We start from the raw sequence: 14,088 nt of genomic DNA, 5'->3' as shown, positions 1-14,088 counted from the left end.
GAAGATATTTCCATGCTCATACAGATAGCGGTGTAGATATTTCCATGTTCATACAGATAGTGGTGTAGATATTTCCATGTTCATACAGATAGAGGGGCTGATATTTCCATGTTCATACAGATAGCGGTGCTGATATTTCCAAGTTTATACAGGTAGCGGTGTAGATATTTCCATGTTTATACCGATAGCGGTGTAGATATTTACATGTTTATACAGATAGCGGTGTAGATATTTCAATGTTTATACAGATAGCGGTGTAGATATCTCCATCTTAATACAGATGGCGGTGTAGATATTTATATGTTCATACAGATGGCCGTGCAGGTATTTCCATGTTCATACAGATGGCGGTGTAGATATTTCCATGTTCATACAGATAGCAGTGTAGTTATTTCCATGTGTAAAGAGATAGCTGTGTAGATATTTCCATGTATACGCAGATAGCTGTGAAGATATTTCCATTTTCATGCAGATTGCGGTTTAGATATTTCCATGTTCAAACAGATAGCGGTGGAGATATTTCCATGTTCATACAGATAGCGGTGTAGATATTTCCATGTTTATACAGATAGCGGTGAAGGTGTATGCATGATTACACAGATAGCGGTGTAGATATTTCCATGTTCATACAGATAGCGGTGTAGATATTTCCATGTTCATCCAGATGGCTGTGTAGATATATCCATGTTCATACAGATAGCGGTGTAGATATTTCCATGTTCATACAGATAGTGCTGTAGATATTTCCATGTTCATACAGATAACGGTGTAGCTATTTCCATGTTCATACAGATAGCGGTGTAGATATTTCCATGTTCAAACAGATAGCGGTGTAGATATTTCCATCTTCATACAGATAGCGGTGCTTATATTTCCATGTTTATACAGGTAGCGGTGTGGATATTTCCATGTTCATACAGATGGCGGTGAAGATATTTCCATGTTCACAGATAGCGGTGTAGATATTTCCATGTTCATACAGATAGTGAGGTAGATATTTCCATGTTCATACAGATAGCGGTGTAGCTATTTCCATGTTCATACAGGTAGCGGTGTAGATATTTCCATGTTCATCCAGATGGCTGTGTAGACATATCCATGTTCATACAGATGGCGGTGAAGATAATTCCATGTTCATACAGGTAGCGGTGTTGATATTTCCATGTTCATACAGATAGTGGTGTAGATATTTCCATGTTCATACAGATAGAGGGGCTGATATTTCCATGTTCATACAGATAGCGGTGCTGATATTTCCAAGTTTATACAGGTAGCGGTGTAGATATTTCCATGTTTATACCGATAGCCGTGAAGATATCTCCATCTTAATACAGATGGTGGTGTAGATATTTATATGTTCATACAGATGGCCGTGCAGATATTTCCATGTTCATACAGACGGCGGTGTAGATATTTCCATGTTCATACAGATAGCGGTGTAGTTATTTCCATGTGTAAAGAGATAGCTGTGTAGATATTTCCATGTATATGCAGACAGCGGTGAAGATATTTCCATTTTCATGCAGATTGCGGTTTAGATATTTCCATGTTCAAACAGATAGCGGTGTACATATTTCCATGTTCATACAGATAGCGGTGTAGATATTTCCATGTTTATACAGATAGCGGTGAAGATGTATGCATGTTTACACAGATAGCGGTGTAGATATTTCCATGTTCATACAGATAGCGGTGTAGATATTTCCATGATCATCCAGATGGCTGTGTAGATATATCCATGTTCATACAGATAGCGGTGTAGATATTTCCATGTTCATACAGATAGTGCTGTAGATATTTCCATGTTCATGCAGATAGCGGTGTAGCTATTTCCATGTTCATACAGATAGCGGTGTAGATATTTCCATGTTCATACAGATATTGGTGTAGATATTTCCATGTTCATACAGACAGCAGTGTAGCTATTTCCATGTTCATACAGATAGCGGTGTAGATATTTCCATGTTCATCCAGATGGCTGGGTAGATATATCCATGTTCATACAGATGGCGGTGAAGATGTTTCCATGTTCATACGGATAGCGGTGTAGATATTTCCATGTTCATACAGATAGTGGTGTAGATATTTCCATGTTTATCCAGATGGCTGTGTAGATATATCCATCTTCACACAGATAGCGGTGTATATATTTCCATGTTCATACAGATAGTGGTGTAGATATTTCCATGTTCATCCATATGGTTGTGTTGATATATCCATGTTCATACAAATGGCGGTGAAGATATTTCCATGTTCATACAGATAGCGGTGTAGATATTTCCATGTTCATACAGATAGTGGTGTAGATATTTCCATGTTCATACAGACAGCAGTGTAGCTATTTCCATGTTCATACAGATAGCGGTGTAGATATTTCCATGTTCATCCAGATGGCTGGGTATATATATCCATGTTCATACAGATGGCGGTGAAGATGTTTCCATGTTCATACGGATAGCGGTGTAGATATTTCCATGTTCATACAGATAGTGGTGTAGATATTTCCATGTTCATACAGATAGAGGGGCTGATATTTCCATGTTCATACAGAGAGCGGTGCTGATATTTCCATGTTTATACAGGTAGCGGTGTAGATATTTCCATGTTTATACAGATAGCGGTGTAGATATTTCCATGTTTATACAGATAGCGGTGTAGATATTTCCATGTTTATACAGATAGCGGTGTAGATATCTCCATCTTAATACAGATGGCGGTGTAGATATTTATATGTTCATACAGATGGCCGTGCAGATATTTCCGTGTTCATACAGATGGCGTTGTAGATATTTCCATGTTCATACAGATAGCGGTGTAGTTATTTCCATGTGTAAAGAGATATCTGTGTAGATATTTCCATGTATATGCAGATAGCTGTGTGGATATTTCCATTTTCATGCAGATAGCGGTTTAGATATTTCCATGTTCAAACAGATAGCGGTGTAGATATTTCCATGTTCATACAGATAGCGGTGTAGATACTTCCATGTTTACACAGATAGCGGTGAAGATGTATGCATTTTTACACAGATAGCGGTGTAGATATTTCCATGTTCATACAGATAGCGGTGTAGATATTTCCATGTTCATCCAGATGGCTGTGTAGATATATCCATCTTCATACAGATAGCGGTGTAGATATTTCCATGTTCATACAGATAGTGATGTAGATATTTCCATGTTCATACAGATAGCGGTGTAGCTATTTCCATGTTCATACAGATAGCGGTGTAGATATTTCCATGTTCGTTCAGATAGCGGTGTAGGTATTACCATGTTCATACAGATAGCGGTGCTGATATTTCCATGTTCATACAGATAGCGGTGCTTATATTTCCTTCTTTATACAGGTAGCGGTGTAGATATTTCCATGTTTATACAGATAGCGGTGTAGATATTTCCATGTTTATACAGATAGCGGTGTAGATATCTCCATCTTAATACAGATGGCGGTGCAGATATTTATATGTTCATAGTGATGGCCGTGCAGATATTTCCAGGTTCATACAGATGGCGGTGTAGATATTTCCATGTTCATACAGATAGCGGTGTCGTTATTTCCATGTGTAAAGAGATAGCAGTGTAGATATTTCCATGTATATGCAGATAGCTGTGAAGATATTTCCATTTTCATGCAGATTGCGGTTTAGATATTTCCATGTTCAAACAGATAGCGGTGTAGATATTTCCATGTTCATACAGATAGCGGTGTAGATATTTCCATGTTCATACAGATGGCTGTGTAGATGTATCCATGTTCATACAGATGGCGGTGATGATATTTCCATGCTCATACAGATAGCGGTGTGGATATTTCCATGTTCATACAGATAGTGGTGTAGATATTTCCATGTTCATACAGATGGAGGGGCTCATATATCCATGTTCATACAGATAGCGGTGCTGATATTTCCATGTTTATACAGGTTGCGGTGTAGATATTTCCATGTTTATACAGATTGCGGTGTAGATATTTCCATGTTTATACAGATAGCGGTGTAGATATTTCCATGTTTATACAGATAGCGGTGTAGATATCTCCATCTTAATACAGATGGCAGTGTAGATATTTATAAGTTCATACAGATGGCCGTGCAGATATTTCCATGTTCATACAGATGGCGGTGTAGATATTTCCATGATCATACAGATAGCGGTGTAGTTATTTCCATGTGCAAAGAGATAGCTGTGTAGATATTTTCATGTATATGCAGATAGCTTTGTAGATATTTCCATTTTCATGCATATAGCGGTTTAGATATTTCCATATTCAAACAGATAGCGGTGTAGGTATTTCCATGTTCATACAGATAGCGGTGTAGATATTTCCACGTTTATACAGATAGCAGTGAAGATGTATGCATGTTTACACAGATAGCGGTGTAGATATTTCCATGTTCATACAGATAGCGGTGTAGTTATTTCCATGTTCATCCAGATGGCTGTGTAGATATATCCATCTTCACACAGATAGCGGTGTATATATTTCCAGGTTCATACAGATAGTGGTGTAGATATTTCCATGTTCATACAGATAGCGGTGTAGCTATTTCCATGTTTATACAGGTAGCTGTGTGGATATTTCCATGTTTATACAGATAGCGGTGTGGATATTTCCATGTTTATACAGATAGCGGTGTAGATATTTCCAGGTTTATAAAGATAGCGGTGTAGATATTTCCATGTTCATACAGATAGAGGGGCTGATATTTCCATGTTCATACAGATAGCGGTGCTGATATTTCCATGTTTATACAGGTAGCGGTGCAGATATTTCCATGTTTATACAGGTAGCGGTGTAGATATTTCCATGTTTATACAGATAGCGGTGTAGATATTTCCATGTTTATACAGATAGCGGTGTAGATATTTCCATGTTCATACAGATAGCGGTGTAGATATTTCCATGTTTATACAGATTGCGGTGAAGATGTATGCAAATATTCTCAGATAGCGGTGTAGATATTTCCATGTTCATACAGATAGTGGTGTAGATATTTAAATGTTCATCCAGATGGCTGTGTAGATATATCCATGTTCATGGAGATAGAGGTGTAGATATTTCCATGTTCATACAGGTAGTGGTGTAGATATTTCCATGTTCATACAGATAGCGGTGTAGCTATTTCCATGTTCATACAGATAGCGGTGTAGCTATTTCCATGTTCATACAGATAGCTGTGTAGATATTTCCATGTTCATACAGATAGCTGTGCTGATATTTAAATGTTTATACAGGTAGCGGTGTAGATATTTCCATGTTTATACATATAGCGGTGTAGATATTTCCATGTTTATACAGATAGCGGTTTAGATATTTCCAAGTTTATACAGATAGCGGTGTAGATATGTCCATCTTAATATAGATGGCGGTGTAGATATTTATATGTTCATACAGATGGCGGTGCAGATATTTCCATGTTCAGACAGATGGTGGTGTAGATATTTGCATGTTAATAGAGATAGCGCTGTAGTTATTTCCATGTGTAAAGAGATAGCTTTGTAGATATTTCCATGTATATGCAGATCGCTGTGTAGATATTTCCATTTTCATGCAGATAGCGGTGTAGATATTTCCATGTTCAAACAGATAGCGGTGTAGATATTTCCATGTTCATGCAGATAGCAGTGTAGATATTTCCATGTTTATACAGATAGCGGTGAAGATGTATGCATGTTTACACAGATAGCGGTGTAGATATTTCCATGTTCATACAGATAGCGGTGTAGATATTTCCATGTTCATCCAGATGGCTGTGTAGATATATCCATGTTCATACAGATGGCGGTGAAGATATTTCCATCTTCATACAGATAGCGGTGTAGTTATTTCCAGGTGTAAAGGGATAGATGTGTAGATATTTCCATGTATATGCAGATAGCTCTGTATATATTTCCATTTTCATGCAGATAGCGGTTTAGATATTTCCATGTTCAAACAGATAGCGGTGTAGATATTTCCATGTTCATAGAGATAGCGGTGTAGATATTTCCATGTTCATACAGATAGAGCGGCTGATATTTCCATGCTCTTACAGATAGCTTTGTTGGTATTTCCATGTTTACACAGGTAGCGGTGTAGATATTTCCATGTTTATACAGATAGCAGTGTAAATATTTGAATGTTTATACAGATAGCGGTGTAGATATTTCCATGTTTTTACAGATAGCGGTGTAGATATCTCCATCTTAATACAGATGGCGGTGTAGATATTTATATGTTCATACAGATGGCGGTGCAGATATTTCCATGTTCATACAGGTAGAGGTGTAGATATTTCCATGTTCATACATATAGCTGTGTAGCTATTTCCATGTTCATACAGATAGCGGTGTAGATATTTCCATGTTCATAGAGATAGCGGTGTAGATATTTCCATGTTCATACAGATGTCGGTGCTGATATTTAATTGTTTATACAGGTAGCGGTGTAGATATTTCCATGTTTATACGGATAGTGGTGTAGTTATTTCCATGTTTATACAGATAGCGGTGTAGATATTACCAAGTTTATACAGATAGCGGTGAAGATATCTCCATCTTAATACACATGGCGGTGTAGATATTTATATGTTCATACAGATGGCGGTGCAGGTATTTCCATGTTCATACAGATGGCAGTGTAGATATTTCCATGTTTATAGAGATAGCGGTGTAGTTATTTCCATTTGTAAAGAGATAGCTTTGTAGATGTTTCCATGTTTATGCAGATAGCTATGTAGATATTTCTATTTTTATGCAGATAGCGGTTTAGATATTCCCATGTTCAAACACATAGCTGTGTAGATATTTCCATGTTCATACAGATAGCGGTGTAGATATTTCCATGTTTATACAAATAGCGGTGAAGATGTTTGCAAGTTTACAGAGATAGCGGTGTAGATATTTCCATGTTCATACAGATAGCGGTGTAGATATTTCCATGTTCATACAGATAGCGGTGTAGATATTTCCATGTTCATCCAGATGGCTGTGTAGATATATCCATGTTCATACAGATAGCGGTGTAGATATTTCCATGTTCATACAGATAGTGCTGTAGATATTTCCATGTTCATACAGATAGCGGTGTAGCTATTTCCATGTTCATACAGATAGCGGTGTAGATATTTCCATGTTCAAACAGATAGCGGTGTAGATATTTCCATGTTCAAACAGATAGCGGTGCTTATATTTCCATGTTTATACAGGTAGCGGTGTAGATATTTCCATGTTCATACAGATGGCGGTGAAGATATTTCCATGTTCATCCAGATGGCTGTGTAGATATTTCCATGTTCATACAGATAGTGATGTAGATATTTCCATGTTCATACAGATAGCGGTGTAGCTATTTCCATGTTCATACAGGTAGCGGTGAAGATATTTCCATGTTCATCCAGATGGCTGTGTAGACATATCCATGTTCATACAGATGGCGGTGAAGATAATTCCATGTTCATACAGATAGCGGTGTAGATATTTCCATGTTCATACAGATAGTGGTGTAGATATTTCCATGTTCATACAGATAGAGGGGCTGATATTTCCATGTTCATACAGATAGCGGTGCTGATATTTCCAAGTTTATACAGGTAGCGGTGTAGATATTTCCATGTTTATACAGATAGCGGTGTAGATATTTCCATGTTTTTACAGATAGCGGTGTAGATATTTCCATGTTTATACCGATAGCGGTGAAGATATCTCCATCTTAATACAGATGGCGGTGTAGATATTTATATGTTCATACAGATGGCCGTGCAGATATTTCCATGTTCATACAGACGGCGGTGTAGATATTTCCATGTTCATACAGATAGCAGTGTAGTTATTTCCATGTGTAAAGAGATAGCTGTGTAGATATTTCCATGTATATGCAGACAGCTGTGAAGATATTTCCATTTTCATGCAGATTGCGGTTTAGATATTTCCATGTTCAAACAGATAGCGGTGTACATATTTCCATGTTCATACAGATAGCGGTGAAGATATTTCCATGTTTACACAGATAGCGGTGAAGATGTATGCATGTTTACACAGATAGCGGTGTAGATATTTCCATGTTCATACAGATTGCGGTGTAGATATTTCCATGATCATCCAGATGGCTGTGTAGATATATCCATGTTCATACAGATAGCGGTGTAGATATTTCCATGTTCATACAGATAGTGCTGTAGATATTTCCATGTTCATGCAGATAGCGGTGTAGCTATTTCCATGTTCATACAGATAGCGGTGTAGATATTTCCATGTTCAAACAGATAGCGGTGTAGATATTTCCATGTTCATACAGATAGCGGTGCTTATATTTCCATGTTTATATAGGTAGCGGTGTAGATATTTCCATGTTCATACAGATGGCGGTGAAGATATTTCCATGTTCATACAGATAGCGGTGTAGATATTTCCATGTTCATACAGATAGTGATGCAGATATTTCCATGTTCATACAGATAGCGGTGTACCTATTTCCGTGTTCATACAGATAGCGGTGTAGATATTTCCATGTTCATACAGATAGTGGTGTAGATATTTCCATGTTCATACAGATAGAGGGGCTGATATTTCCATGTTCATACAGATAGCGGTGCTTATATTTCCATGTTTATACAGGTAGCGGTGTAGATATTTCCATGTTTATACACATAGCGGTGTAGATATTTCCATGTTTATACAGATAGCGGTGTAGATATCTCCATCTTAATACAGATGGCGGTGCAGATATTTTTATGTTCGTAGTGATGGCCGTGCAGATATTTCCAGGTTCATACAGATGGCGGTGTAGATATTTCCATGTTCATACAGATAGCGGTGTTGTTATTTCCATGTGTAAAGAGATAGCTGTGTTGATATTTCCATGTATATGCAGATAGCTGTGAAGATATTTCCATTTTCATGCAGATTGCGGTTTAGATATTTCCATGTTCAAACAGATAGCGGTGTAGATATTTCCATGTTCATACAGATAGCGGTGTAGATATTTCCATGTTCATGCAGATGGCTGTGTAGATGTATCCATGTTCATACAGATGGCGGTGATGATATTTCCATGCTCATACAGATAGCGGTGTGGATATTTCCATGTTCATACAGATAGTGGTGTAGATATTTCCATGTTCATACTGATGGAGGGGCTGATATATCCATGTTCATACAGATAGCGGTGCTGATATTTCCATGTTTATACAGGTTGCGGTGTAGATATTTCCATGTTTATACAGATTGCGGTGTAGATATTTCCATGTTTATACAGATAGCGGTGTAGATACTTCCATGTTTATACAGATAGCGGTGTAGATATCTCCATCTTAATACAGATGGCAGTGTAGATATTTATAAGTTCATACAGATGGCCGTGCAGATATTTCCATGTTCATACAGATGGCGGTGTAGATATTTCCATGATCATACAGATAGCGGTGTAGTTATTTCCATGTGCAAAGAGATAGCTGTGTAGATATTTTCATGTATATGCAGATAGCTTTGTAGACATTTCCATTTTCATGCAGATAGCGGTTTAGATATTTCCATATTCAAACAGATAGCGGTGTAGGTATTTCCATGTTCATACAGATAGCGGTGTAGATATTTCCACGTTTATACAGATAGCAGTGAAGATGTATGCATGTTTACACAGATAGCGGTGTAGATATTTCCATGTTCATACAGATAGCGGTGTAGTTATTTCCATGTTCATCCAGATGGCTGTGTAGATATATCCATCTTCACACAGATAGCGGTGTATATATTTCCATGTTCATACAGATAGTGGTGTAGATATTTCCATGTTCATACAGATAGCGGTGTAGCTATTTCCATGTTCACACAGATAGCGGTGCTGATATTTCCATGTTTATACAGGTAGCTGTGTGGATATTTCCATGTTTATACAGATAGCGGTGTGGATATTTCCATGTTTATACAGATAGCGGTGTAGATATTTCCAGGTTTATAAAGATAGCGGTGTAGATATCTCCATCTTAATACGGATGGCGGTGTAGATATTTATATGTTCGTACAGATGGCGGTGCAGATATTTCCATGTTCATACAGATGGCGGTGTAGCTATTTCCATGTTCATACAGATAGCGGTGAAGCTATTTCCATGTTCATGCAGATTGCGGTGTAGATATTTCCATGTTCATCTATATGGCTGTGTAGATATATCCATGTTCATACAGATGGTGGTGAAGTTATTTCCATGTTCATACAGATAGCGGTGTATATATTTCCAAGTTCATACAGATAGTGGTGTAGATATTTCCATGTTCATACACATAGCGGTGTAGCTATTTCCATGTTCATACAGATAGCGGTGTAGATATTTCCATGTTCATCCAGATGGCTGTGTAGATATATCCATGTTCATACAGATGGCGGTGAAGATATTTCCATGCTCATACAGATAGTGGTGTAGATATTTCCTTGTTCATACAGATAGCGTTGTAGATATTTCCATGTTCATACAGATAGTGATGTAGATATTTCCATGTTCATACAGATAGCGGTGTAGCTATTTCCATGTTCATACAGATAGCGGTGTAGATATTTCCATGTTCATACAGATAGTGGTGTAGATATTTCCATGTTCATACAGATAGAGGGGCTGATATTTCCATGTTCATACAGATAGCGTTGCAGATATTTCCATGTTTATCCAGGTAGCGGTGTAGATATTTCCATGTTTATACAGATAGCGGTGTTGATATTTCCATGTTTATACAGATAGCGGTGTAGATATCTCCATCTTAATACAGACGGCAGTGTAGATATTTATATGTTCATACAGATGGCCGTGCTGATATTTCCATGTTCATACAGATGGCGGTGTAGATATTTTCATGTTCATACAGATAGCGGTGTAGTTATTTCCATGTGCAAAGTGATAGCTGTGTAGATATTTCCATGTATATGCAGATAGCTGTGTAGATATTTCCATTTTCATGCAGATAGCGGTTTAGATATTTCCATGTTCAAACAGATAGCGGTGTAGATATTTCCATGTTCATACAGATAGCGGTGAAGATGTATGCATGTTTACACAGATAGCGGTGTAGATATTTCCATGTTCATACAGATAGCGGTGTAGATATTTCCATGTTCATCCAGATGGCTGTGTAGATATATCCATGTTCATACAGGTAGCGGTGTAGATATTTCCATGTTCATACAGATAGTGGTGTAGATATTTCCATGTTCATACAGATAGCGGTGTAGATATTTCCATGTTCATACAGATAGAGGGGCTGATATTTCCATGTTCATACAGATAGCGGTGCTGATATTTCCATGTTTATACAGGTAGCGGTGCAGATATTTCCATGTTTATACAGGTAGCGGTGTAGATATTTCCATGTTTATACAGATAGCGGTGTAGATATTTCCATGTTTATACAGATAGCGGTGTAGATATTTCCATGTTCATACAGATAGCGGTGTAGATATTTCCATGTTTATACAGATTGCGGTGAAGATGTATGCATATATACTCAGATAGCGGTGTAGATATTTCCATGTTCATACAGATAGTGGTGTAGATATTTAAAAGTTCATCCAGATGGCTGTGTAGATATATCCATGTTCATGGAGATAGAGGTGTAGATATTTCCATGTTCATACAGGTAGTGGTGTAGATATTTCCATGTTCATACAGATAGCGGTGTAGCTCTTTCCATGTTCATACAGATAGCGGTGTAGCTATTTCCATGTTCATACAGATAGCTGTGTAGATATTTCCATGTTCATACAGATAGCTGTGCTGATATTTAAATGTTTATACAGGTAGCGGTGTAGATATTTCCATGTTTATACATATAGCGGTGTAGATATTTCCATGTTTATACAGATAGCGGTTTAGATATTTCCAAGTTTATACAGATAGCGGTGTAGATATGTCCATCTTAATATAGATGGCGGTGTAGATATTTATATGTTCATACAGATGGCGGTGCAGATATTTCCATGTTCAGACAGATGGTGGTGTAGATATTTGCATGTTAATAGAGATAGCGCTGTAGTTATTTCCATGTGTAAAGAGATAGCTTTGTAGATATTTCCATGTATATGCAGATCGCTGTGTAGATATTTCCATTTTCATGCAGATAGCGGTGTAGATATTTCCATGTTCAAACAGATAGCGGTGTAGATATTTCCATGTTCATGCAGATAGCAGTGTAGATATTTCCATGTTTATACAGATAGCGGTGAAGATGTATGCATGTTTACACAGATAGCGGTGTAGATATTTCCATGTTCATACAGATAGCGGTGTAGATATTTCCATGTTCATCCAGATGGCTGTGTAGATATATCCATGTTCATATAGATGGCGGTGAAGATATTTCCATCTTCATACAGATAGCGGTGTAGTTATTTCCAGGTGTAAAGAGATAGCTGTGTAGATATTTCCATGTATATGCAGATAGCTCTGTATATATTTCCATTTTCATGCAGATAGCGGTTTAGATATTTCCATGTTCAAACAGATAGCGGTGTAGATATTTCCATGTTCATAGAGATAGCGGTGTAGATATTTCCATGTTCATACAGATAGAGCGGCTGATATTTCCATGCTCTTACAGATAGCTTTGTTGGTATTTCCATGTTTACACAGGTAGCGGTGTAGATATTTCCATGTTTATACAGATAGCAGTGTAGATATTTGAATGTTTATACAGATAGCGGTGTAGATATTTCCATGTTTTTACAGATAGCGGTGTAGATATCTCCATCTTAATACAGATGGCGGTGTAGATATTTATATGTTCATACAGATGGCGGTGCAGATATTTCCATGTTCATACAGGTAGAGGTGTAGATATTTCCATGTTCATACATATAGCGGTGTAGCTATTTCCATGTTCATACAGATAGCGGTGTAGATATTTCCATGTTCATAGAGATAGCGGTGTAGATATTTCCATGTTCATACAGATGTCGGTGCTGATATTTAATTGTTTATACAGGTAGCGGTGTAGATATATCCATGTTTATACGGATAGTGGTGTAGTTATTTCCATGTTTATACAGATAGCGGTGTAGATATTACCAAGTTTATACAGATAGCGGTGAAGATATCTCCATCTTAATACACATGGCGGTGTAGATATTTATATGTTCATACAGATGGCGGTGCAGGTATTTCCATGTTCATACAGATGGCAGTGTAGATATTTCCATGTTTATAGAGATAGCGGTGTAGTTATTTCCATTTGTAAAGAGATAGCTTTGTAGATGTTTCCATGTATATGCAGATAGCTATGTAGATATTTCTATTTTTATGCAGATAGCGGTTTAGATATTCCCATGTTCAAACACATAGCTGTGTAGATATTTCCATGTTCATACAGATAGCGGTGTAGATATTTCCATGTTTATACAAATAGCGGTGAAGATGTTTGCAAGTTTACAGAGATAGCGGTGTAGATATTTCCATGTTCATACAGATAGCGGTGTAGATATTTCCATGTTCATACAGATAGCGGTGTAGATATTTCCATGTTCATCCAGATGGCTGTGTAGATATATCCATGTTCATACAGATAGCGGTGTAGATATTTCCATGTTCATACAGATAGTGCTGTAGATATTTCCATGTTCATACAGATAGCGGTGTAGCTATTTCCATGTTCATACAGATAGCGGTGTAGATATTTCCATGTTCAAACAGATAGCGGTGTAGATATTTCCATGTTCATACAGATAGCGGTGTTTATATTTCCATGTTTATACAGGTAGCGGTGTAGATATTTCCATGTTCATACAGATGGCGGTGAAGATATTTCCATGTTCATACAGATAGCGGTGTAGATATTTCCATGTTCATACAGATAGTGATGTAGATATTTCCATGTTCATACAGATAGCGGTGTAGCTATTTCCATGTTCATACAGGTAGCGGTGAAGATATTTCCATGTTCATCCAGATGGCTGTGTAGACATATCCATTTTCATACAGATGGCGGTGAAGATAATTCCATGTTCATACAGATAGCGGTGTAGATATTTCCATGTTCATACAGATAGTGGTGTAGATATTTCCATGTTCATACAGATAGAGGGGCTGATATTTCCATGTTCATACAGATAGCGGTGCTGATATTT

This window comes from Gorilla gorilla, chromosome 2 (assembly GCF_029281585.2).
Source record: "Gorilla gorilla gorilla isolate KB3781 chromosome 2, NHGRI_mGorGor1-v2.1_pri, whole genome shotgun sequence".
In the NCBI taxonomy this organism is placed as follows: domain Eukaryota; kingdom Metazoa; phylum Chordata; class Mammalia; order Primates; family Hominidae; genus Gorilla; species Gorilla gorilla.
Note: the sequence above shows the minus strand (reverse complement) of the source record.